Source organism: Lonchura striata, chromosome 7, assembly GCF_046129695.1.
Source record: "Lonchura striata isolate bLonStr1 chromosome 7, bLonStr1.mat, whole genome shotgun sequence".
Taxonomy (NCBI): domain Eukaryota; kingdom Metazoa; phylum Chordata; class Aves; order Passeriformes; family Estrildidae; genus Lonchura; species Lonchura striata.
This window is the reverse complement of record NC_134609.1, coordinates 12917985-12941628: the sequence shown is the minus strand read 5'-3', so window position 1 is coordinate 12941628 and position 23644 is coordinate 12917985. Positions and strand designations below refer to the sequence as shown.

The window sequence follows — 23644 nt, the reverse complement described above, 5'->3', positions numbered from 1 at the left end:
GTCTGTTACATAAATCTCAGCGACATAAGAAGTGCCACTATTTACCAATGTGTTTGAATTAAATGTGGGTCAGTGACCAAAGCAAAGGGTCAAACACAGTGACCCAGCCTTCAGGCACTGCATTGCTTACACTTCTCTAGGAGGAAACAAATTGCCTCTCATTCCAGAAAGAGGGGAAAATAAAGCAACAAAATCTCACTGAGATCTCATGCTCACTAGGTTTGGTTCAAAGAGGCTGAGAACTACAAAACTGACTAGAAAAATGAAACACCTGCAGGGAAAGGAGAGAGAAATAGAAAGCAGTGAAAGACTTCTCAGCCTGCAATGCCACTCATGAAGGGCTTTGTACAAGGATGAAAACACTTTCCTCAGACTGTAGCTCTCCACCCACTGTGAGGCAGACTCCCAGGAAGGAGAGAGGTGCTCTGCACTGTGAGGGGGCCAGCAGCCACAGCCCCGGGGCTGCAGGGATCCCACCCTAGTCTGGTCACAGCACTGCTGTGCTCCAACCCTTGCGGGCCACAGCCAGCACCTGACACTCCCATGGAAAGCAGGTGCCTTCTGCATTTGTATCCTCCCTCTGCATCTCAAGACACTACACTAGAAGACAGCATTTTATTTCTATCTGACCTCTCTGGAAATCACTTGGAAACCTGCTTTATAAGACCTTTATTGCAGCTTGAAGCAAACATTAGGAAGTTGTAAATAAAGTTAGGACTTTAAATCCAGCCACATGTGTTAACACCATAGTGAATATAATTTTTCACAGCTAGCAACTACAGTAATGAATTTTACCTCAATGAACACAGAAAGGGTGAAGCATGCAAAACTGAGAACAGGACTACATTTCTTGCCTTAGATTTTATATCAGAAATCCTTTAAAGTAAAAGCACTTATTTTCCTCATCTCCCTAACCTCTCTTGGTCTAACACTTCAAGCAATGAGGTAGCTTAAATTCCAGTGGCTAAAAAAAGAGGCCTCCCTATTTTTGCCAAAAATAATAGAAAATCATTGTGAACAGCAAGCAGGGAAACATGCAGAAGAGCTACTGGCATTTGCTTCAGCTGAACAGCTGGAATAAATTGTCAATTCCTCTCACTGTATCCTCCAACTGCACTGCCTGATAAAGGGGGCTACTAAAAAAGAAAAAAAAAAAAGGAAAGAAAATGCTTACAACAAGCTTATGACACATTTCAAAAGCAATCACTGCGTCTCTATTATTCAAAAAACTCTGAAACTACAAACAGATGGAAATTAAAAAAGAAACAGCAGAATGACAAAGGATTCAGCCATAGATTGCAGGAGCAATGGGGCATGGCAGGCAGATGTACCACTGCCAGAGCAGAATCTGTCTGATCTAACACAGGGATTATGTTGCCTGTGAATGGAATCAAAACATGCTGGGCAAAGACAGACATAATTATTAATTTTTGGTGCTGCCATGCATACACCAAAACAGAGATGAACATACACCAAAATATAGAGAACAAATAGTAAAGTGACTGAAACCTCCCACAAAAAGAAAGATGTACCTAGCAGGGATCAGAACTACCGAGGTGGTGGTGGATTCTCTTTCAACTCAGACATTCCCAGAGGGCTATAAACAGATTGCCATGATTTTTCATTTATTTAAGAATGTATTTTGGGGTGAACTTGTGTCAGTTTTGTTTCCCGGCAGTATGAGGTCACTATATAAAATTTATGGCAAACTTAAGACACATCTAAAAATCAATAGCAGGCTTCTAGTGAGCTGAGAAGCTGAAACACTGAACAGATAGAAAGGAAAAAAGAAACAATACACTGTATAGGGTCACTATCAGTTCATAGAAAAGCTACAAGACACACAGCCCATGAGCTGCCTAATAGATGTGAAAGGCCTCTCTGCTTTCTCTGCACATTGGCTCCATGTTGCAATGAAACTGCAAGCATGTCTCATGGAAGCAATTCACATTTCTTGCTTCTATCCCTGTCTGCCAATGTGCTTACACACCACCACCCCCTGTGTTTGCACACATGCTTATTTTATTTTTCTGCTGAGCCTTTAAGAATGGAGTTCTTTTTGTTGCTCTTGTAATTCAGAAATTAGACCCTGAAAACATGGCCTATTCTTGGCAAAATAAAGGGCAAAAGACTCTTGATCAAGTTGAAAGGAAAAGAATACTTCCCATTCTAAAGAGCAAATTAATATTTCATATTTAATCCTCATGTTGTTTTGATGTCTTTATGCATAACAGGAGAAATGAAAATTGATTGTAACTCCTATGAGACAAATTCTCATCAGATACAATTCCGTATTTTGGACCTGAACAGTGCAAGTGACCAATTAGCTGGCAAAGTTACATCAGGTCCAATTGTGGCAACACTAATAGTCAGGCACCCTAAAATGGGTGAAAACAACTAACAACGAAACATCTGCTGAGACAGCCTTTCTGAAAGTCTAACCCTCAATAAGTCATCAGCTCTCACAGGGTCAGTGTTTGGCCCAGAGCATGACAAGTTACAGCTACTTCACTGCAGGGTACTGCTATAGGATGCTGAAGGGAGAACACAGGACACAATTTCAAGGCTGCTGTTTCTGCTGGATTATACACCATCCTGCCTAGGGTGGAAGGATCTTAAAAACATGATTTAAGACAACTCCTCCTTGTCTTAAGCACAGGAAGGGAATAATGGAAGGAGCAGCCTGAAGCAGGTATGTGGAAGCTATGGAAGTCCAGGGACCACACCACTACCTGGGCAGGGATCCATAATGAACCACGCAAAAGCCACAGTAACAATCAGGCAGACTCTTGAAGCAGCAGCCCAGAAAACCTGACTCGTTAACCAATGTATAATTAAATAATACCAAGGAACCTCATAAGATTAGACAACTGAATTAAATCAATGCTTAAGAGAAAAGGTGGCAAATGTACACCGAGGTTACAAAGAAGGATTAAAGAAATATTTAGCTGAGAAAGATGGAAGCATAGAAGAAAAGCTGATTAATTTCAGGCTGCAAGTCAAATAATGAATGAATAATTGTGAAGCAAAACTAGGAAGCACTGATTTATCCTGCTCCATGCTAGAAGGCAGCACTAGGTGTAATAGATACTATTTTATAAAAATAAATTTTTAAAATTGGCATGAAAATCAGCCTGAAGAATTTATTACCACTGGGCAAGAAGGGAACACAGTAGGGATATATCTTTACTGGCTTTCAAAAATGATTAGAAAATCATATTAACATCAATAATAGCTACAACTGGCAGAGCTACATGAAGAGTTCCAAGAATAATCAGCCCAAAGGCACCTCTCTCATCCATTTGCAGCCCTATACTTGTGCCTTCAGGCACGGTCTGCTCTTTCTGAGTCATTGCTGGAATTAAACAGGCTGTAAAATTTGTATTTAGCCCTTACATGGTTTTATGTGTGATGGATGCTGAAACCATGGGTTTGGATTCACAGTAGTTTTGGGATGCACCAATGCCAGTGAGCATTGTCTGGCAGGACTGGCAATTCTACTCCTTTAGTGAGCTGGAAAGCTAATGAGCACAGCAGCAAGTTGCCTTGACTGTGATTCCCACAATAGCTGGGTTTTTCTGAAAAATCTGCATCTCATGCAGTAACGAGGAATCTTAGGTTTCAACTAAACAAAAACCCATTTTTTTTTTTAGTTCTGGGAATGCCTACTCTGCACAATGCAGAGTTATAATAGACTTGTGAGCAAGCTCTGAGCTAGCTGTTAACTGGCATCATGCTCCTGGGAACAAGGAAGGCTGCGGCCAGTCTCAGTTGAGATCAGCTAAGTGCTTCATGGAGTATTTCCAGTGTAAATCTACACCTGGCCTATGCATTTTTTGCCTCTTACATTCATTTGCCTCTTACAGGCTGATTTCCCCTTAAAGATCCTTTTTATTGCCTCTGAAGGCCCAGGCTGGGCATCATCCTTCAGAGCCAATAACTACCTTATTTTCTGCAAAAGTGAGCACTGTGCTTCCACTGCAGAAGAGCTGCAATGTCTCCATCCTCTTGCAGAGTAGGTATAGCCATCTTCCAAAAAGGGCTAATAATTAATTTTTCTTTTTAATTAGTAGACCATATAAATATTTAAGGACCTCAGGCTTCTTTGTGACTACAGAAAACAAGTTTGAAAAATATTATCAAAAAACTCAAAAGAAATTAAAAAAAAAAAAAAAAAGCAACGAAAATTGCACAGAAAGATCGTGGTACTGTTTAAAAATCCACATACCTAGTAACAGATTCCACACAACAACCTTGCTATTGCATAGTCCTTGTATTCATTAGGATTCTATCAAAATGCAGAGAAACATACACTTCATAGCTAAATATCTCACAAAATGTGAAATACAATGCTAACACAGTTAAAAATGGAGCACATCTGCTCAGGTTGTACAGAACATCCCTTAGAATTTCTCTCTCCATATGAATATCAATGCTTCCTTGTCCTGCCCTGGCATGTTGGCCCCTTTACATTTTACATGGTCAAAGGGTGCAACAACAGCATGACCTACTTTTTAAGTATCTTTGTACCTACTCTAAGAGTTACTTGCCAAAATAGATGCTATCCTTGAATCTGAATAAGTGGCCTTTTTGTCTTTCCCGTGAGATAATGTTAAAGTTCATATCTGTAAACAAGACAAGCTTTGATTACTCTTCTCTTGTTTACAGCTTTGCATAAAATGCAAGGTCATCAAGTCAAGTTGTTTTTCAAATTCAGTAATCATACTAAACTTTCTGAGTTAATCCTATAAACTAAATTCTCTGGGCTTTCAGAGGTTCCCTAATATGGTCATTAAATATCTAAGAGATGAGGACACCTCACAAAAACCCAAATGAACTATAAACTCTTTAGACTTCTCATTAAAAAAAAAAAAGAGACTAAAGATATGGCAGATTACAAACTGGCACCAAGACACAACTAAGGCATGTGCCTGATGAGAGCAGCAAAGACGTGCAGAATAGCACAGACAGAGCTGTCAAATATGGTTGCAGAATTCTGAAATGAAAAAGGGATACTGTCTGGAAGACTGGCTAAGACAAGATTATCCAATACTCTGGTGCTTTTTAAAATGGTCCTGAAGTGACATTACTCCATTTTTTTCCACATTTAAAAATCAGAAAAGTATTAAAACCTGAGAGAAGTCTATCAGCAACTGTTTTGGCATTAGACATTCAGATCAAACTCAGCTTGTTTCTTATTTAGTGCTGTGTAAGATTCTAGTTACTCTTACTGATGTCTCTGCAAATATTTATATATTCAATACAAGTCAAAACTTCAGCCTCAGATAGTGTTGCCATTTATAAGACTGCATCTTGATTAGATAAATTTTCTATTAACCCTGTGATGGATTTTACACAGAGCCTCTTCTCCTTCCAACTCAGGAACTTAAATTTAACCTGGACTTCATGGAACTTCACTGGATAGACCAAATCAGTGCTGTGGAGAATCAAGTGTCCTTTCACCCATCTGTCATCTATCACACCTGCTCTATTTTAACACTGGCTGAGAATTTAGCAGACCCTGCCCATATAAGCAGCTGACCTGCCCTAGTGAAGGGTCTGCTTAGCAGAGCTTGGCCATGCATTCCAAAGCAGAGAATGCTTTGGCTCAAGCAGACAATTTCCTCTGAATGGTAAGAGCTGAAAAAACCTTTGGAACCTGACTTCATAGTAAAAGTGATCCATGTTTCAGAAGACCAGTAACTAATCTGCTTTGTATTTGGCTATAATATATGAAATATTTTTTCTATCCACCCATTCAGATAACACAGGGCTTGGTTTGATTAGAGCACAGCTCAGCTAGCTACAGTGATGCTGGGCCAAAACATTTTCAACAAGTTGTTCAAACATTATTAGTTTTGTCCTGAAAGGAGCAAGGTACTCACTTGTCTTGGGGCTTACACACAGAACAGATGTTCAAACACTAACAAAGACATGCAGCATCCAATTCCTAAGCCAGGATCTTGGGAACTTCCATTGCACTCTACTGCTGTTCTCAGCAAGCATAAGTCAGCAAGCATAAGTCAGCACTTTCACCACATTTCCCAGTGAGAAGAGTAAACAGAACTGCTCCCATCATGACAGGAGTGGAATGAATTAGGAAGGTATCCCAATTTCAAAGATCAGTATCAAGAGGCACAAAGTATTACAGGCTAAGTTTGTTTCTTGGCAGCTAAAATCTGTGAGGCCTGTACAGAGTGAAGGTGACTGTGATGTTATGCTGTCATTTGTAATGTTTGCTCATGGCAAAATACTTTTGAAACAAGTTCAAACTTTACAGGAAGAACTATTTAATTCTAAATTCCTTACAGCTCACATACGTTATAGAGTTCCAGATGCATTACATGCCAAAAGAAGATGAATAAATTTTCACAATCTTATCTTAATTTCCCACCTTTTATTGAACCAGAAACTTCTTGTGGTTTTTGGCATAGGAGTCAAACAGAATAGTCTTCAGAGGCTCTCTAACAGTTAGAAGTTGTTTAGATCATCCATGTACATGCATGCCATGGAGGTAACTGCCATGGACAGTCTCTGTCTATTAAGCCTTAGCTTCACCCCAAAGTCACCTCCACACTGGAGGAATTTCTTAACCAGGCCCATAGATTTCCACAGGCCCATGAGCCAGCAATTACCACACCTCTTTGTCTTGTTGATGGTGTAGTGACAATAATCTTTTGTGTGCAGGAGATTAACACAGCCATGCTCTATGGCAAAGCATCCATTGATTTCAAGGCATTTTTATGTAAGTGAATTCTTGAGCCCCATTTCAAAAGCAATAAAGCAGCATCTCTTTGTTTAACAGGGATAAGATCAAGGCCCTTGAAAAAGGAAGGAGCTGAATAAAGTTGATCTGCTGAGGAACTGGTATGAAATATGTTCCAATACTAACTTTACCAAGGTTGTGTCAGTGCAGTTATAGCCATGTCCTGGAATCCTGCCTTTTCTTTTTAGAGATTGCGGAAGGTGGAGTGATCTGTGTCCAGAAGCTACAGCTTTTCCATAACTTGCACGCACACATTTCTGTCACGCTGTACCAATTAAATGTTCTTCTCATGGACCTGACATTGTACAAATTAATCCTCTCTTGCTTTGCTATCAGGAAACCATCATGTAGTAAGAAGGAAAGAGGAATGCTGCATGTACTTTGTGAAGAGGAGGGTGACTTAACAGATTTTAATGCAGTTTAGATTACATATTTCAGAGTAAGTTATCTCAGTTGTACAGAAGGAGATCTTCCGTAGAAGACTCACTGATTCACTGAGTTCTCTGGTACTTTTCCTGGAAGGAGACAAAATTCTACAAATGCAAACAATGCAATTCTACAATGCAAACAATTTCTATGGTAGTAACTTCTGTGAACCAAATTTGGATGTATTCTGGCCGGTTTTATTCTCCTCATCAGTGACATAATTCACAGGAATGCATTCAGGAAGCCTAACTCTAGACAAGCAAAGGACAAATCCTAATCTAGAGCTCTCAGAAGTCAAAAGTCCATACACAGATGATTCAACAGATTTGATACTGGTAACTAAAATTGTATCTGCAGTTAATTAGCAGTTGAAAGTTCCAACAGCACCCTGTGCTCCACCAAATGCTGCAGGAGCTCTACTGAAACAGAAGCCTAAGCTCACTTTCATCTTCTACCAAATCTTATCATCCCACTGTGTCACACAGAGACCTGTCCTAGGGGTTCAATCCACAGGTAGGTCTGTCACCACCACAGCCTGGCAACAGGCACCTCCTTGGGAGTTCACAGCTTTTCCACTCTCCATTTGCCATCCAGAACCCTGTGCTTTCCCAGCCCCAGAGTTCCTCCTTAGCTGAGACTGAGTAGGATGTATTTCAAGTCTTTGCTGAAGTAAATCACACAAATGCTTTGCATATTTGGCAAGCAATATCCTTCTCCAGCATTTTCTATAACTAGATGCCAAGTCATGCTGTTTTACTAACTCAGCTGCTGAAAATTAGAACAGCACTTTCCATAAAGCCCACATTGCTCCAAGACCTTAGTTTGAGGGGTTGGACATTGTTTCTTTTATTCTGAGAGGATGCCTTAAAGTTAATTGCCTCACTGTGAGGCCCTTTCAGTGGCATCAGCAGCCCTGAAGCAGTATTTTGTCACACACCCCACTCCAAGTGTAAACCATTGCTCACTCTTGGCTCCTGCACACAGAAAAGTAGCCATGTTGCAGCATCTTGCAGCAAGTTGCCTTCCACCAGCATTCTCTGGGCTGCAGAAGGCAAAAGTCAGTACAATGCTGTGGTTTACCAATGACCATACATTATTACACCTCATTACACACATGGTAATTGCCCAGAGTTGCAGAGGGGCAGTGCTTGATTAGGAATTGCTCCTGACAGATGAAAACAGTGTTGGCAGTTAGTGGGGACTGCCATGGAAATTGCCAGCAGCAGGCAGCCCATTACCAGATATAGACCTGTGAGGAGAAGCACAGTGAAAACAGACTGAGTGCGCTGTCACCTTCAGGGCTGGCTGCCAGTCCCAAATGTCAGGACTGTGCTACTGCAGATCTCAGAATCCTGTCCACTGTAGGAGCCACTTGACATCTTAATAGGCTTGCCAAAAACAAGAAGCATTAGCTATTGAAACCCCTGTTTCTCTCTTGCACCAACAAGTCTCTTGTATTTTAAACACTGCTAACAGCACTTGCTGATGATGCAGAAGGGTGCTCAGCACTCAGGAAAGCAGCCTTGCTTTTGTCAATGCCAGCATGATAAGTAAGGTGAAGAGGAAACAGAATGAAAATATTTAAGCCTTATTTAGTCTCAGCAAAACCTCTGGTAGTTCAGCCTGATCTATTGCCAACCCTCTACATCTGGACTTGGTTTCTGATGAAAGCATCTACAGAAACAAATAAAGTGATATATTCCAGTCCTAACTAATGAGCAAAGCTTAGAAATAGTCTGTCATGACAAATGGAAACTATTCTGTTACAAATAGCAAGAACTTCCACAGTTACAAATAGCAAGAACTTCCAGAGATGCAGTAAGGAACTGCTGTAAGTGCTGAAGTCCTGGAACTCTCATCTTAAAGATAATTACAAGGGAAAGGGCAATGCTGCATTTCAGTCAGAACAAAATGATACATTTCTCTAACATATGTAATCTCAACAACTTCACAGTAACTCTCAGCTGAAAAGTCCCTTTTGCTGGGACTAAGCAACAGTTGTCCTTGCTCTGTCAATGGAGAAATTCGAAGCACCAGCAGGACGCTTCGTCTCAAGTCCCAAAGGAAACCACAATAGCCCAATGAACTGTGTCTACGGTGCATTCAATTGTCAGTAGACTACTGGAATGACAAAGAGCATCCTTAATAATACAGCAAACCCTTTCCAGGTTCTGCTTTTCTAAATAAGCAAAGTGATTTGGGGTTTCATGTCCACAATAAAGATAATAGGAATTAATTAATATGCTTATACTGCAAAATGCTGACTCCCTTCATTAAAGACGCTCCACAAGCATGCCTAGAGGAGTACACAAACAACATAATGCAGAAATTAGATGACTCTGAACAGAATCACTCTCTACACAATAACTCTTCTATGACAACAGGATCTTGAAGCCAGTCTCAGAGTGAGCAGAAGTCACCTTTATATCACAGCTTTATTGCACTGTGTGAAACAAGTTACCTGCTCAGTGTCTTGTGAAGAGGAACTCATCAGACACGCATGGAAGCACCTTCCATCCAAACAGTCCCTACCAGGAAACAGCGCAGTCATATCAGTGAAGTAATTCAGCAGATGACAGAGTGAAATCCACCATTGCTAATAGAGAAGAACACAGTATCTTACTACAACTTCTTCTTCCCACACCCCCAATAAGTTGCTAAAAACAGAACACCAGCCCTCCTGATGCAATGACAAATTTGGTCTCCTGACATTCTCTATGTTAAGGAAAACACAGTATGGCTTGGATACCAGCAGGTACAGGTTTTAAAAAGCTGAGAAACAAGAATTTGTCCCTGCAACTATTTAACTCTGTGTCTATTACCTCTTTCACTGAACAGAATTAAGTAGCACTGTAACTTTAAGGATGTAAACAGCTACAGTTTTGGGCTTCTGAAGAAGGACGCCCCTTATGCAAGTGCCATTGGACCTTACTAAATAGATTTAAATTTACCCCAGATTGCTCTGGATACTTATACATATTGAAAATTCATAATGATAAAATTTCACAACAATTATGTGATATGTTCAGGAGCAGAACTGCTCCTTCCTAATTAACAACTTTACACATGCTAAAAGGCTAAATCCCACTCAGGTCTAAGTAACCACTGAAGATATCATGCACCCAAAGCATTTGTAACACAAAAAAACCTAGTATTTTTAAATTCTCAGAAACTTTAGATGTTGCAGAAAGCTGTAGTTTTCATTATCTCTTCATGACCCAGTACTTTCTATTTCCCAATGAGACCAGTTATTCATTGCTTTCCCACAGTAAAAATCCTCAAAAAACCCCATGTTGCCAAAGTGTGGTTTGCAAATCAGCACATACACATACAGGACATTCATAAATCCTCATTCAAGATGCTATCAATTCTAAACATGGACATTTCACATGAACAATCATGAGAGACAAATAGTAATGGCAGCATCCACTTCACCTAACTGGAATTAGTAAAATGTCAGGCATGTAGACAGTTGCCTCTGTAGTCAATGGTGAGCGACAAGGGCTTTGAAGGGACAAGTAATCCTGTCCTACAACAAACACATAAGCTGGAATAAATCACCACATGGCAGTGCTTACATTTGTCTACTCACTATGGAAAGAGCCTGGAAACCTAGGGGTTTTTAACAGAGATGTGAATTTTCCCTAGGAATCACAGCAACAAAATTTGTCACAGCCTCAGGTGGCAGTAGCCAAGACCATGATGTCTAGCTACATATGGATCACAGCACACAGGCAGCAGCCCACATTTGCAGGGCTGTTCTCATTCCGTGCTACATGGAGGCACTTAATCCTTTACAGAAGGAAAGGGAACAACTGGCACTGAGCAGCCCCACAGATTTCTTGTCCCATCAGAACAGTATATACAGAGCTGGGTAGTTTCAGTTTGTAAGAGACTTAAAGGTGTGGGTTTTAAAGTTGTGTTTTGTGTTGGAAGTGAGATTGTTTCAAGCCAACCACGTTTGGGGAAAATACCACAGCTAAAGGGGTCAATTCCAGACTGGAAATATGGCTGTACTTAAAATATAGACCAAGCTATGCTGGAATATTCGGGATCCTGTAGCACTAAGATAACTAACCAAATAGCACAGTTCCTCGGTGAAAGCGGAAGGTCTAGAATGGTAAACCAGCAGTTTCACAACAGATCAACCTTTCACCTTCACAAAGTTCCCATGGGGACTGTGTTGCTGTGCATTCAAACTGACTAAAATCCTGGCACCTCTCTCTGCTCTGACAGAGATGAGGCCAGGGCCCATCTCATAAAAGTTGTGTTAGGGTATATATTCATTAGAGGAAAAAAATCTGCACCCTGGCTTCAGCCACAGTCCTAAGGATGGTCATTAACTACTAGTGGCCTCTGGATACATCATCTTTGGAGTACTGGGAGCTCTAGACAGCTGTACAAATTGTAATAGTGTAGCCAATAAAGTGCAATGCATTTAAACATAAGCTGCTTAACATATGATGCACTGGACACCAGAGATGATAAGCAGTCCTCTCAGCCGGCTACAGTTACCAGAAAAGTGCAGATTTACTCATTCCCAACCTGCTTTACTGCTCCAATGCTAACAAAACCAAGGTAGTCTTTACTAATTGTAAAATCAGGGTGCATTTCAGGAACAGTCAATATCAGCTGTATTTAATAGGCTGTTCTGGTGCATCCTGTTGTCAGATTCTGACATCAACAGATAAAAAAATGCAACACCATAAGAAAGAAATACAGATTATATCCATGAAAGTTTTATGTACATTATTGATCAAGTAAATCCAGAGACATTACAGAATGGAAATGGAATAAGCTGTTTCCTGAAGTAACATTTTAGACCATGACCTTTTTTGCACCATACTCATCTATTTCAAGAGATGGCAAAAGCCCTATGTCACAAGGCAACCCCACATTTGCACAGATTAACTATGATGTGTTTCTTATTTAGGATTTGATTTTGCAATTTTTTACACATAGCCTTTTCCAAGCAAGCCCACTGACTGCAAGGCAGTTGCTCATGTAAGCAGAGATTTCTCTTTCAGGCAAGGGTTTTTAGGCATCTGTTAGTACATGTTTGTATGTTTCAATTAAATTGAATGCTTAATGTTGTAGTCTCTGAACTTATATAACAACTATTTCAGCTCATGTAACAATGACACTTAAAAATATTTTTATTTTTATTCCTGCTAACAGTTTTAGTATAAATTGAGCAATGTGATCCTAAGCTACAGTGGTATTAATTTGAGCTCTAGAATGTCAACAGGAGAAGTTCATCAGGGTAACAAAATGCTTCATTATCAGTCTGCAAAATACATATGACATTTAGAAGACAGTAATCCTCATGTTCTTTTGAACTTTTGCAAGGATTTGTTACAAAATACCATTAGCAACTGATAGATTCTTGTAGAGTTGGGATAGAAACAAATTGGCTCCACCAAGAGTCTCGTGACCTGCAGCATGCTTAACATGGACCCAGTGCCCTCCTGCAATGATATAGTCCTGCACAGCAGAAGTCCTCATCACATGTGAGGCTCTTAAATTCATGAACAACACATTGTCTTGCTAAACTGAATTACTTGGATTTAGGGATATTTCTCATAGATACAAAATAAAAAATTTTCACTGATGAGAAAGTTAGTTCAAGTTAATGATGCAAGTGGACACTTAGGCGGCCCTGAACATCTTCAAACAGCTGGACAAGCATTTCATTAGCTTTGTTGCATTTGTAGGTAAGTGAAGCAGGTCCATGATACTAGGCTTATTTTAAATAAGGAAAACAGAGAAGCCAAGGCTGAAATTATTAAAAAGTGGATCTGTCTGTTTAATCTTTCTTCCACTGAAGTCAATGGAAAAATTGTCAGCCACAGATTTGCATTTCCATGGGATCCCTTTATATTCCTGTGGTAGGGCAAAAAGCCTAGTTTTAAATATCTTGATCCTGCCAGGCAGTGTAATGAAGCCTTAGTGGAAATAAGAATTAGGCCTCCATCAGCTTGAATAGAAATAGATTTACATAACTGCTGTGTGCTTTTGAAAATTCTACCCAAAGCAAGCATATTATTTGACCAATAGGCTTGTGACAGACAGTAGAACAACTCAGTTCATCTGACATTAGTGAGCACTAGACCAAATCAATCCCTCAGTGTTTCCAGCTTAGAAGAGGGCTCAGTTACACAGAAGTGTAACTGAGACAATAATAATTTAAAGGCACAGATGTCTTTAGATTATTTTAAAGAACATTTTAAAAATAGAAAAGGTATACAACATTTGATCCAATGCTGATGACCTATTACCAAGCTGCTCAAAATTAAGCGCTGTCCATGACAAACTAGTTTAAGGGGAGAACAAGATAGATATGCAAACGGTTCCCACCATTAAAAGATGGCAATATTAACCAAGTTATTCCAATAATGTGTGTAAAAGATGGGCAAAGGCAGAAAGGCTGAAGGGATCTTTTAAAAATAGGGTTCCAGAAAGGATCCTGTCTGAGAAGATGGGCTTGAATGAAGGGAGCATTGAGGCTATCTGCCCTTCCTGGATACCAAGCCACTGCATGCACACTATATTGACACTTAATTACTCTAGCTTCCAGCATGATTAAGACTGAGAAATGCCCCGCATGTGAATATATATGTATGACTTTGGGCTGCACGCTGTCTCAACAAAACCACCCAAGTTTGTTTAAAATTCTATCAGCTCAGTAGGTTGTTCCCTCCATCCTCCCCTTTCCCCCCCTCCCCCTGCCATCAGTGGTTACACTTTAACCATGTATGGAAAAGTTTCCAGAGGTCTGAGCCATTAAAACGTACAGAGAAGAGAAGAACTTGGCAAATATGAAATAAAAGCATTTTAAATGGCTCCAAGACAGCATACTTCCCCTTGCTACTGAAAATGTGATAGATGTGCTCCCATTTCTGTGTAGGAGGTCATGATCTGAGGTTTTGGACAAGTCTATAAACTTAACTACACACAATGTGCCCCCAAAACTGTTCGAATACAGATTAGCACATCAAAACCTGCAGGAAATATTTTGATCTGATTTCAAACAACAAAACAAACAGCTACACAAACACAAAAAACCCTACACCCCAACACTTAAAATAGTAGTGCTGTGTGTTATCTGCAGACAAGCTTACTGCCAAGTATTCTTCTACACGCCAAAAACTATGGTTATTCTTGGACAATTTCTTATTTACAGCCCATTAGTGTGCATGAAACAGTGGTGTTCTGCCATTTTTAAGAGCTGCTGATCACAAGAAAACCACTAACACACCTCCTCTCAGAGCACATGATTTATGGGGAGAACATTACAGCTATCTTCCTCTTCCCCACAAGAAACAGACATTAAAGAAAGAAAAAAACTCCAACAACATTAAGAAAATATCCAGGACACAGGAAACATTGTATAGAAGCTTACACAATGATAAGACATTACCCAGAAGCATGTGGAATTTACCATGGACAACATCCTGCCCCTGGTAATAATGTAAGGTGCAAAGAGAATTAATGAATAAGTTTCCCACCTTCTTCCATATTTTAGAGGACTACCAGATCCGCGTTTAGAAAAACAGATTTTCTGATGATGCGCTCTTTCAAACCTTTTAGGATGTTCTGATTCAGAGTTGCTAAGTAATCACAATTTAGTAGGATATCTTCTCCCTGAAGATAATTCGGGGGGAACTCTCACAGAGCTCATTAAGGAACTGGAATTCAGGAAACCTAAACTTTATTCCCAGCCTTGTGTAATCACTGCACTAGAAAGCAGCATCTCATTTTCTCAATTAGAAAACAGAACTAAAGCTGCTGTTTTCCTTTTCAAATACTTAAGAACTTAATCAATACTCTATAAAAAGTCTTGCACTTCTATCACTGTGTTAAGTACTCAGTCTCCCCACCTGAAACCAACCAGATTTTGACATTTATTTTTCATACTCTCCTGGAATATTCCAGACAAATTTATATCAATTCCACTACAGAATCATGATTCAAGAGCAGAGACTTACTGCTGTATCAACCCAGAATAATTGATTACAAATGGTGCTAGTCCAGGTCTCAGTTCTACTGCTGTAAATCCAAGGCATGCCCCTTATCATGCAATCTAATCAATGCCACTACCTGCAGCCATATAGATCCCAAAAAGAATGTGTGCCTTTGTCTGTCCAATCACAAAATAATTTAGGAAGTGCAACACAGAAGAATATAGATCCTAAGTGATTCCCACTGCCATTTTACTTCTGGCAGCATTATTAATAATTCCTTTGCTTCTAAGAACCCCACCTTCTCTCCTACCCAAGTCATCCTCACTTTGTGACATGAATAATTTGGGAAGAATATTAATACTGTATACATTGAAAGAAAAATGCACCTATACCTTTTTATTACTTCATGAATGGCAGCCTTTCTATGCATTCTATTCTTCAACAAATTCATTAATTTCATTAAATCTTTAAAGTATCACTTCTACATCATGCAGAAAATCATATTCAAGTAATACTGTCTATAAATCTTTTACTATTTTGTCACATAGAACATATTAGGGTACTGAGGATGAAATCTCAGAAGAGGTGTATGAGAGCAAGCTGCAAAACAGATTAGCAAAGATTTGAGTGCCAAAAGCTTTTTATAACCATGCAAAACTATGAGATATAGAAAAAAAAAAAAACCCAGACTTCACATTTTATTCTCTGTGAAAATTAAGTGGGCCCTAGAAGTCTTGGTTACTCAGAATATACAACTGTGGGAATTCATAAACTAATCAAGTCAGGGGTTGGATGGGATTTCTTATAAAACAGGACAGCCCTGAGTTATGTGCTCTTGGTTCTGGGGAACCTATCACATAGAGAGCCAACAGATTCTAATGAAATCTAAAAAATCTAAAAAAAAAATTTTAAAGTTATATTAACACATGATAATGTGCTAAACATTACTGCAGTGTGCATAGCAAAGTACATCAATATATCTATGCTTCCCTCCCTTCAGGTATTATCAGAAATTACAATCAAAAATGAGACAAATCTCATTTCTGTGTATTGATTGAAGAGAAGAAAAACAGACATGCTCTGTGTGACACATATGACTCTTCCCTAATAAAGCTTTCAGCAGTTCTTTAACTCAGGATATGCCTTTTACGTGTGTAAATATATTATGGATAAATATAAAAACCTTACCTGAAAGGTTTTCATAGTGCAACACTTTTTATCACAGCATTACTTAAAGGTCCAGTCAAATCCTATCCCTAATGTCCTAGGTGTTCTGAAACTAGATACTTCATCAGACTATACAGACAAATGAAGCATCATTAATGCTGAGTATTCATATATAGGGAAATTTAATGAAGACAGATGAAATAAAATGCTGGAGATCACACAGAGTTAGATATTAAACTTGCCCCTCTTAGTGAGCCTCAGTTCACAGCCAAAGCTCATTTTCAGCTGCCACAGGGGAGCCTGGACAAGGCTGCTGTGCCCAGTTATGCCTCCATGCAGTTATTTCTCTCACTTGTTGGCCACAGACCATAGGTATGCAAGACAGTAAATCATCATATGATGGCCATATAGAGAAGATATTTTACATAAAGGGAGACCATTCGGTCACCTCAAAGGAGTCTCAATGGAAATCTCTCCGGCAGAGCAGGCAGGAAGCTCTCTACAAGGTGTTTTAAAAGCTATAAGCCACACTCTGGGTTCTGGCTCTTGCTCTAAATGACTGCCTCTGTTGAACTGTATGCCTTAGGAAGGTGCAGAATAACAAACTTTGTCATTTAAACATCAAGAAAATATTCTGGAAAAACTTAACAGAAAACTGAGCCATGGTGTTCAGGGCTGTTCAGCCTCCTGAGCTCAGACTATTAGCAGCCATCTCAAGTCACTGATGGGAGAAGTGGGAAAGCACTTACAGATGCTGCAGAGTGGGACTCCACTTGGGAGCAGCAGCAGTAGCCTTTTATGTGCAACAACATATAATGTAGCTCCAGCCTTTCAGAATGACCATAAATTACTAAGCAAGAGGATGAATCCCTAAAGGAAGCATTAAAGTTTAAGTCAATCACAAGATAGAGACAGGGTAACTATCTTCAGATATCACCCAAATCTACCTAAACCAAGGTGGTTTCTAAATGATCCTGTATTTACTATAATCTCTCTCTGCTTAATTGAATCTTGGCTTTCCCAACTAGAACAGAGGGGCTGTTCATGGCCTGGAGCTATGCCAGAATGAAATCCAGATTAGCTGTAGCTTTAATTTCTTAAACCAGACCACGTGGAAGAACTCCAGTACCTAAGAGCAGTTGCTGGGCTCTCTCCATAGGCTACTTGTGGCCATGCTGCCATGCCAATCTCAGGTGAGGTGAATATTGCAAGGTCAGACGCAGGTGCTTACTGGAGTAGAATATAATTGGAAAATGAGACTGAAGAACCTGTCCTGACATCAACCACAATGCTTGTCTTAAAGTCCAAGCATCTGGATGCTCACAGACACTCGAACTTTTGAAATGAAAGAAGTTCTCCTCCCATATTTATGCTAGAATAACTAAGAAAGACTTAACCCTAGGTCTCATTCAAAATGTTTGGAATGTGCTACTAATTATTGAGTCAAATAATCAAGTTTGACTCTGGCCCTAAATTGTTCCAGCTGCAACTGAGAAATCTAGAATCATACCCAAAGTTAAGTTTCAAAGGCTTAAGGGAAGGAATCCTTGACTTTCCATTAAATTAAGAAAATAATTTAAAACAGAAACTAATTAAATCATTAAGCAGGCTTCAAAATGAGCCCATCTTACTTCCAGTTTAAGTTAAAAGAAAATCTCAACTTGAATTTGCAGTTTATGCATGGCATCTCTTTTTTTTATTTCAGGATATTCATTTGGGGAAATTTAACAGGCAAGAGATGCCTATCTGAGAATGGAATTGATCAGGAATGCAGTTACAACAGAAAGAATTTCAGCAGACCATAAAAGACAAAGAGAAAAAAAAGAGAAAAGCCTACTACAAGAACAGTCGAGCAAAACGCAACTGTAGTGAGTTTGGGCTGTTTCCCAGTACTCCAGGGGGAATTCTGCTATTTGCTGAGTTCAGTGAACATAATCTAGCACAGAAGGAAAAAAAAAAGTGCCACTGCTTTCACCATTTTCTCAGTTCAGCTCCGTATGAGAAATCATATAAAAGACAGAAAAATTATTGTATTACTATGACAGCAAACGATAGCTTGCAAAGCAGATGTTCTCAGCACACATAAGAGGGACTGATTGGACTCTGAATAAAACTACACAACCAGAATGAAAAAAATAAAGTCATTCAGCTGCCAGAAATGAATAAAGAAGTAGGGGATTCAAAAAGTAGTTGGGAAATAACATCTGTAGTCAGTCTCATTTTGTTAAACAGCAAAAGGGAATCAATACTTTCCACCACACTTTATAGACAGCACTATTTGAGTTACTTTCCTCCAAGAATCTCAGTATGTAACTTCAAGGAAATTAAAAATCATTCAGAACATACACAAACAGTTAACAGGAAATATAAAATTAAGTAATTGAAACAAAATCTACCTCGAAAACCAGCAGATACTCCACAAGTTATTTATAGCAGAAAATTTATACGAGATTGGAAAGGTCCTAAACCTTCTGCTGTTTCAAATACTTACTTCTTGCAGCCAAAATCACATCAGTGGAATATCCAGGAAAATTTTAAAAATATTGCATTAGGGAGCTTGACCAGCTGAAAACATGATGTAACCCTTCCTTTGGACCTTCCAGCCATAGGAATTTACTCATTCAACAGAAGCACAATGTAATACTGTAGTGCAGCCTTTTACATAGGGATACCAAAAAAGGGGAGGGAGGGGAAAGCCCTTCCCCAAAGACTTTAGTTCAGCCCACTCATTAAAATACAGAGTGGAAACAGCTGCTGTAGAAAGGAAGAGGATGTTCAAGCAATTTTTTTTGTTAACTTTCTTAGGTGCAAACTCATTTCATTCTGGAGTCTCAGTAAGAAAAATAATTTTTCTTTTGAACTTCACTCTTCCTCTGGCATTGCTCTTTAAGAAAGTGACTCTAGCTCCACTTAATAATAAAAATAACAGTGGATAGTCAGCTCTCCGTTTTCCAAATCATTACATCTCACTCAGGGAAAACAGATCCCTAAGAGATCTCTCTCTCCACTATGTAAGCTCTAGTACAAGTGCACATGTGCTCTATAAGACTTAAGTCTTCACACAATGTAATATTAATCTCAAATGACTTCCCACCAAGAAGTCCCAGGCAAACAACACTGATAGCAGCATTTAGAATTGACAGCATGTCTCCTACAGATTAGCACCTCAAAGTTAAAACTAGATAAAGAACAGAGGAAGGAGGTAAGAATAATGAAAGCTCCTCAAGTGCTTGACCAAGAGACACAGGATAAACAAGGATTCTTCAATCTGAGAAACAGTTGGCAGAGGGGAGATGAGAGAGTGTTCTATTAAATCATCAAATGCACCAAAAATGATAATCTGGGAATGGCAGCCCATTCCTTCTTGTAACAAGAACTAAAGGACACTTTAGGCAGAAGTTTTAAAACAAACAAAATGAAGTTATTTTTCACATCATTAATAGAACAATTGCACAGCTTGTTGCCCATGATCTTGTGGAAGTCCACCCTGTGAGCAAACTCAAAAAAATGAAATTCAAAAAAATGAATGAACAGTTCTAATCCTAGAACTTTTGGCATGAGAAACTATCAACCAAAAGTTACTGGAAGGTGTGGATATCTCACGTATGATAACAATTTGAATTTTCCCTCTACATTAATCCTTCCCCTAAACCACTGACACTGACCACTGCCAGAGCAGCGGTCTACATTAAAAAGATCTTTGAACCTTCTGGGCACACAATCGTGCCCATTCTCATCCTCCCATTTATCTAGTTTTCACAATGCTCCTTAATGAGAAATTGTCTGTATAATTAGGTCCATCTCACAGACAGGGAACTAACTACATCAAGGCTCAGAGTAGCACAACACTTTGGAAATTTTGACTCATAACCACAATTCAGAAGGTAGATAGATGATAGATAGATAGATAGATAGATAGATAGATAGATAGATAGATCCTTAAAAGTCATCCTGAAGTGACTTTCTACTTCTAAAGGGCAGCACCCTTTCAAACCTCTGCACTTGTGACTGTTCCCTGTTCACTCCAGTATACCTACTCCAGTATCTAATTTCATGGGCAAAATTATTTACTAATAGGAGCTTTTCCACAATTATTTCAGCAGCTATTACTCCTATTTTCTGCTCTCCCTTTGCCTACAGTTGCAAAAACTAAAGCATGCTGATAGTGAAATCTTACAGCAGCAAACCTATTTTAAATACATATGTGCTTTTTATATATTATCAAATAGCATTTTTAGTATAAGGCAAGCTGGCTGTTCTTAGAGCAGCAACTAGCAAATAGATTGTGCAATCAAGGTTGTTGTTTTCTTGTTTGCTTTTTTAAAATTAAGAGATATATTTTAAAAATACTCTCAGAGTGGCCGTTGTGTGGTAAAAGGGTAACTGCCCACTGGCCTTGCTGGTACAACAGCTTGTCTGGATTAATACTGAGAAACAAGATGCTTTTATGCAAAATAAGTAAATTTACTTGAGATTTTTTTCATATCAGGTCTGAGAAAATCAGACAAAAGCCCTGTTTCCCGTCTCTGCTCCTAATTTTAAACAGGGGCTTCAGAGCTTTTTGTCTGCGTCTGTGTGTTTAACGTTTCCTGGAGGCCTACAAAGGTATGCAAAATATTTTAGTTCAGGGCCTCTATATGGTTGTAATAGGAAATAGATGTCTCCCTTAAAGAGAGGGGTTAGTATAGAAACATTATCTAAATTACAACAGTCTTAAGTGTTTATTTCAAAGGGAAGGAAAGGGCAGATAAATATTTACTGCTTTCTGTCCACACTGTAAAATACATACACTGCCTATTTTCAGTTACTTCTTGTTTAGTAATCCAGGTTATTGTCTGATCCTGTTCTCTTGGTCAGGATTTGTCTTCATGTTCAAAAAAGTTCTGATGCCATCATTGACAGATACATCCTTTAAGATGCAGAACAGTTTCACAAAGAGAAAGCTATTTTCTAAAACCTGGGCTGGTCAAGACCTTTATGTTTGTACAAGACATGTGGTCACCAGAAGTGAATCACAGACTTTTTGGCCTACCTGGGAAAATGCACATTTCCTGTGTAAGGCTTCACACCGTGCTGAAATAGCCTTTTGGAAAAAATCTGAGTGTTCCAGTGCTAACAGGCTGAAAAATGGTGGAGACACAAATGTAAAGAAGGGTGCACTTCTTACTCTTATCCTCTCTCTCACTTCACCCAACCTGAAGGGTAAGTGCCATCCCCACCCCAGCAGGGTAGAGCATGATAGAACAAGAACAGATGTTCTCTTTCCTCCTGCACAGACCTTAATCAATAATCTTCAGGTCCTGATCTTTGATCCATTTGTGGCAGGAAGCTTTGAGTCTGAGTCTCCTGTTCCTGACAGGTCCATCCTTCCTCCTTTTCACTCTCTTATGTACCTACTGCTAGAGAACCAAGAGAACTAATAGTAACTTTGGGACAATTATAATTTCCTAGATGCAGTCTTATATTCCCTATTTCACAACTTGACTAAAATGGATGAGATCTCTCTTCCTCACCCATCTTTCCCTCTTTTAATTAAAAGTTGCATGGTAAATCAAGAGGAATCCAGAGAGGCTTAGAGCAAATCTTATTATCTTCCTTTAGCTGCAACTACACCTTATATAAGAAGATATTAAGGAAATGACTGATGGAGTTAAGTGCAGTAGGTGCAACTCAGTGGAATGTTGATTATCAAAACAACAGCCAAGGGGCAATCATACATTCTGTTCAGCAGATGAATGAGAGATCAATAGCGGAGCATATTCTGGGGTGCTTCTGTATGCACAGGCATTCCTCTTCATAAAGCAACTTTATTAAAAGCCCCTAAAATAAACAGACTTCTGATAATTCAATAGCTGGATAGGAAGTCCCTAAGATGTTAAAGAGGAAAATGGTCATTCAATAAATGACCAGTTGATGAGAGTTACACCTGTATTATGAGATGAAACAGCACAATAAATTTTTGCAGCAACTGTAATCCAACAAGATTTTCTGTGCAGCTCCTCCGAGTTTTCATCTTGTCTCATTTAAAAAATACATTTTTTTTAAAAGTAATAAATCAAGTTTGGAATACCAGTGAATTTCTCCCAGTTCTGTTTTCTCTTTACCATTGGGTAGAGCAAAGAGACAAAAAGGAAAGGAGAAGAAAGCTATTTAGATCAAGGAAGAGGAAACAGCAGAAAAGAAAACAATTTTTCAAGGAAAGGAAGGGATTTCAAAGCTGAGAAGTGAAAACTTTTTGTCCCATTCTGGAAACATAATGCAATTATTCCTGACATTAAAACAGATCTTCTTTTGCCACATTTTGTTATACAGTTCACATCGTCAATTGTTTCCTTCTGGAAACATACACTATTATTCAAATTCAATACTGAGAGGGAGAGGGAGTTGCACTATAAATGGACTAGATGGCCAAATGCACCAAAACAACAACCTTAGACTTTTGGTTCTGGAATGGCATGCACTGTATTACTAGTGATGCTATTATCTCTGGAAAATTCAAAGTGAGTTTATTAATACCTGTAATTATTAACTTAAGATACATAAGATTATTAACTTTGGCTTTTGACCAATATTTCTATGACATAATCAAGGTGTTCATGGGAACTTTCCCAAATTCTGACACATTTTACTTTTTCAAGCAATTTCTACAGCCTGCCTTGAAAAACAGCTTTGTGTTTCCACAGAGAAAAAGATCACTGAAAACTGTTGGTGAACAACATCTATCCTGACTGGTCTCTCATCACAAATCCCTAAAAAGTGGTAAAGGGTTACTGTCCTTTAACTAGCATCTTCAGGGTAAGGATTTCTCAGTGGGCCTGAGAAATCAGACACAACCCTAGATTCTAAGTGCAATACCTTTGGATAGCTCTGAATTCCCACTTGCAGCCTCACATGTACTAACACATTCCTCAGCAGTGCTACCATTTAAAGAAACAAGTACTTTCTCAACAGAGAGCAGCAAGTTGTCTGTGCCCAGCACTTTACATGAACATGGCAGATAAGGTTCACTTTGAGGTCACCACAAACTGCAAGGCTTAATCTGAAGTTCCATGGGATATTTTAATACCTTCCTTGAACAAAGAATGTTCACATTTCTCAGAAACCATAAAAAAAAAAAAAAAAAAAAAAAAAAAAAAAAAAAAAAAAAAACCAACAACAACAAAAAAAAAAAAACACGCACACACTTTATGGAACCAAATTGAGACTGACCTAACTTGGAAAACTGGCTGGCTGAAGCAAATGTGATCAAGCATCTTAGATGCAGAACCTCAACAGTCTCAATCTGTTCACTGGGTTGTGAAGCCTCTCCCTTCTGGCTCCC

General features: G+C 39.0%; 1 protein-coding gene across 6 annotated transcripts in view; it reads right to left on the bottom strand.

Annotated features, from left to right (window-relative positions):
* Nucleotides 1–23644, bottom strand: part of SORBS1 (sorbin and SH3 domain containing 1) — a 208431-nt gene that overhangs the window by 87720 nt on the left and 97067 nt on the right. The window contains exon 3 of one of the 6 annotated variants that reach the window (XM_031505236.2): nucleotides 9654–9720. The exons of the other annotated variants lie outside the window; for them this stretch is intronic. The gene's annotated coding sequence lies outside the window, so the exon portion shown is untranslated. The remainder of the gene's footprint in view (nucleotides 1–9653; nucleotides 9721–23644) is intronic. 6 annotated transcript variants of the gene reach the window in all.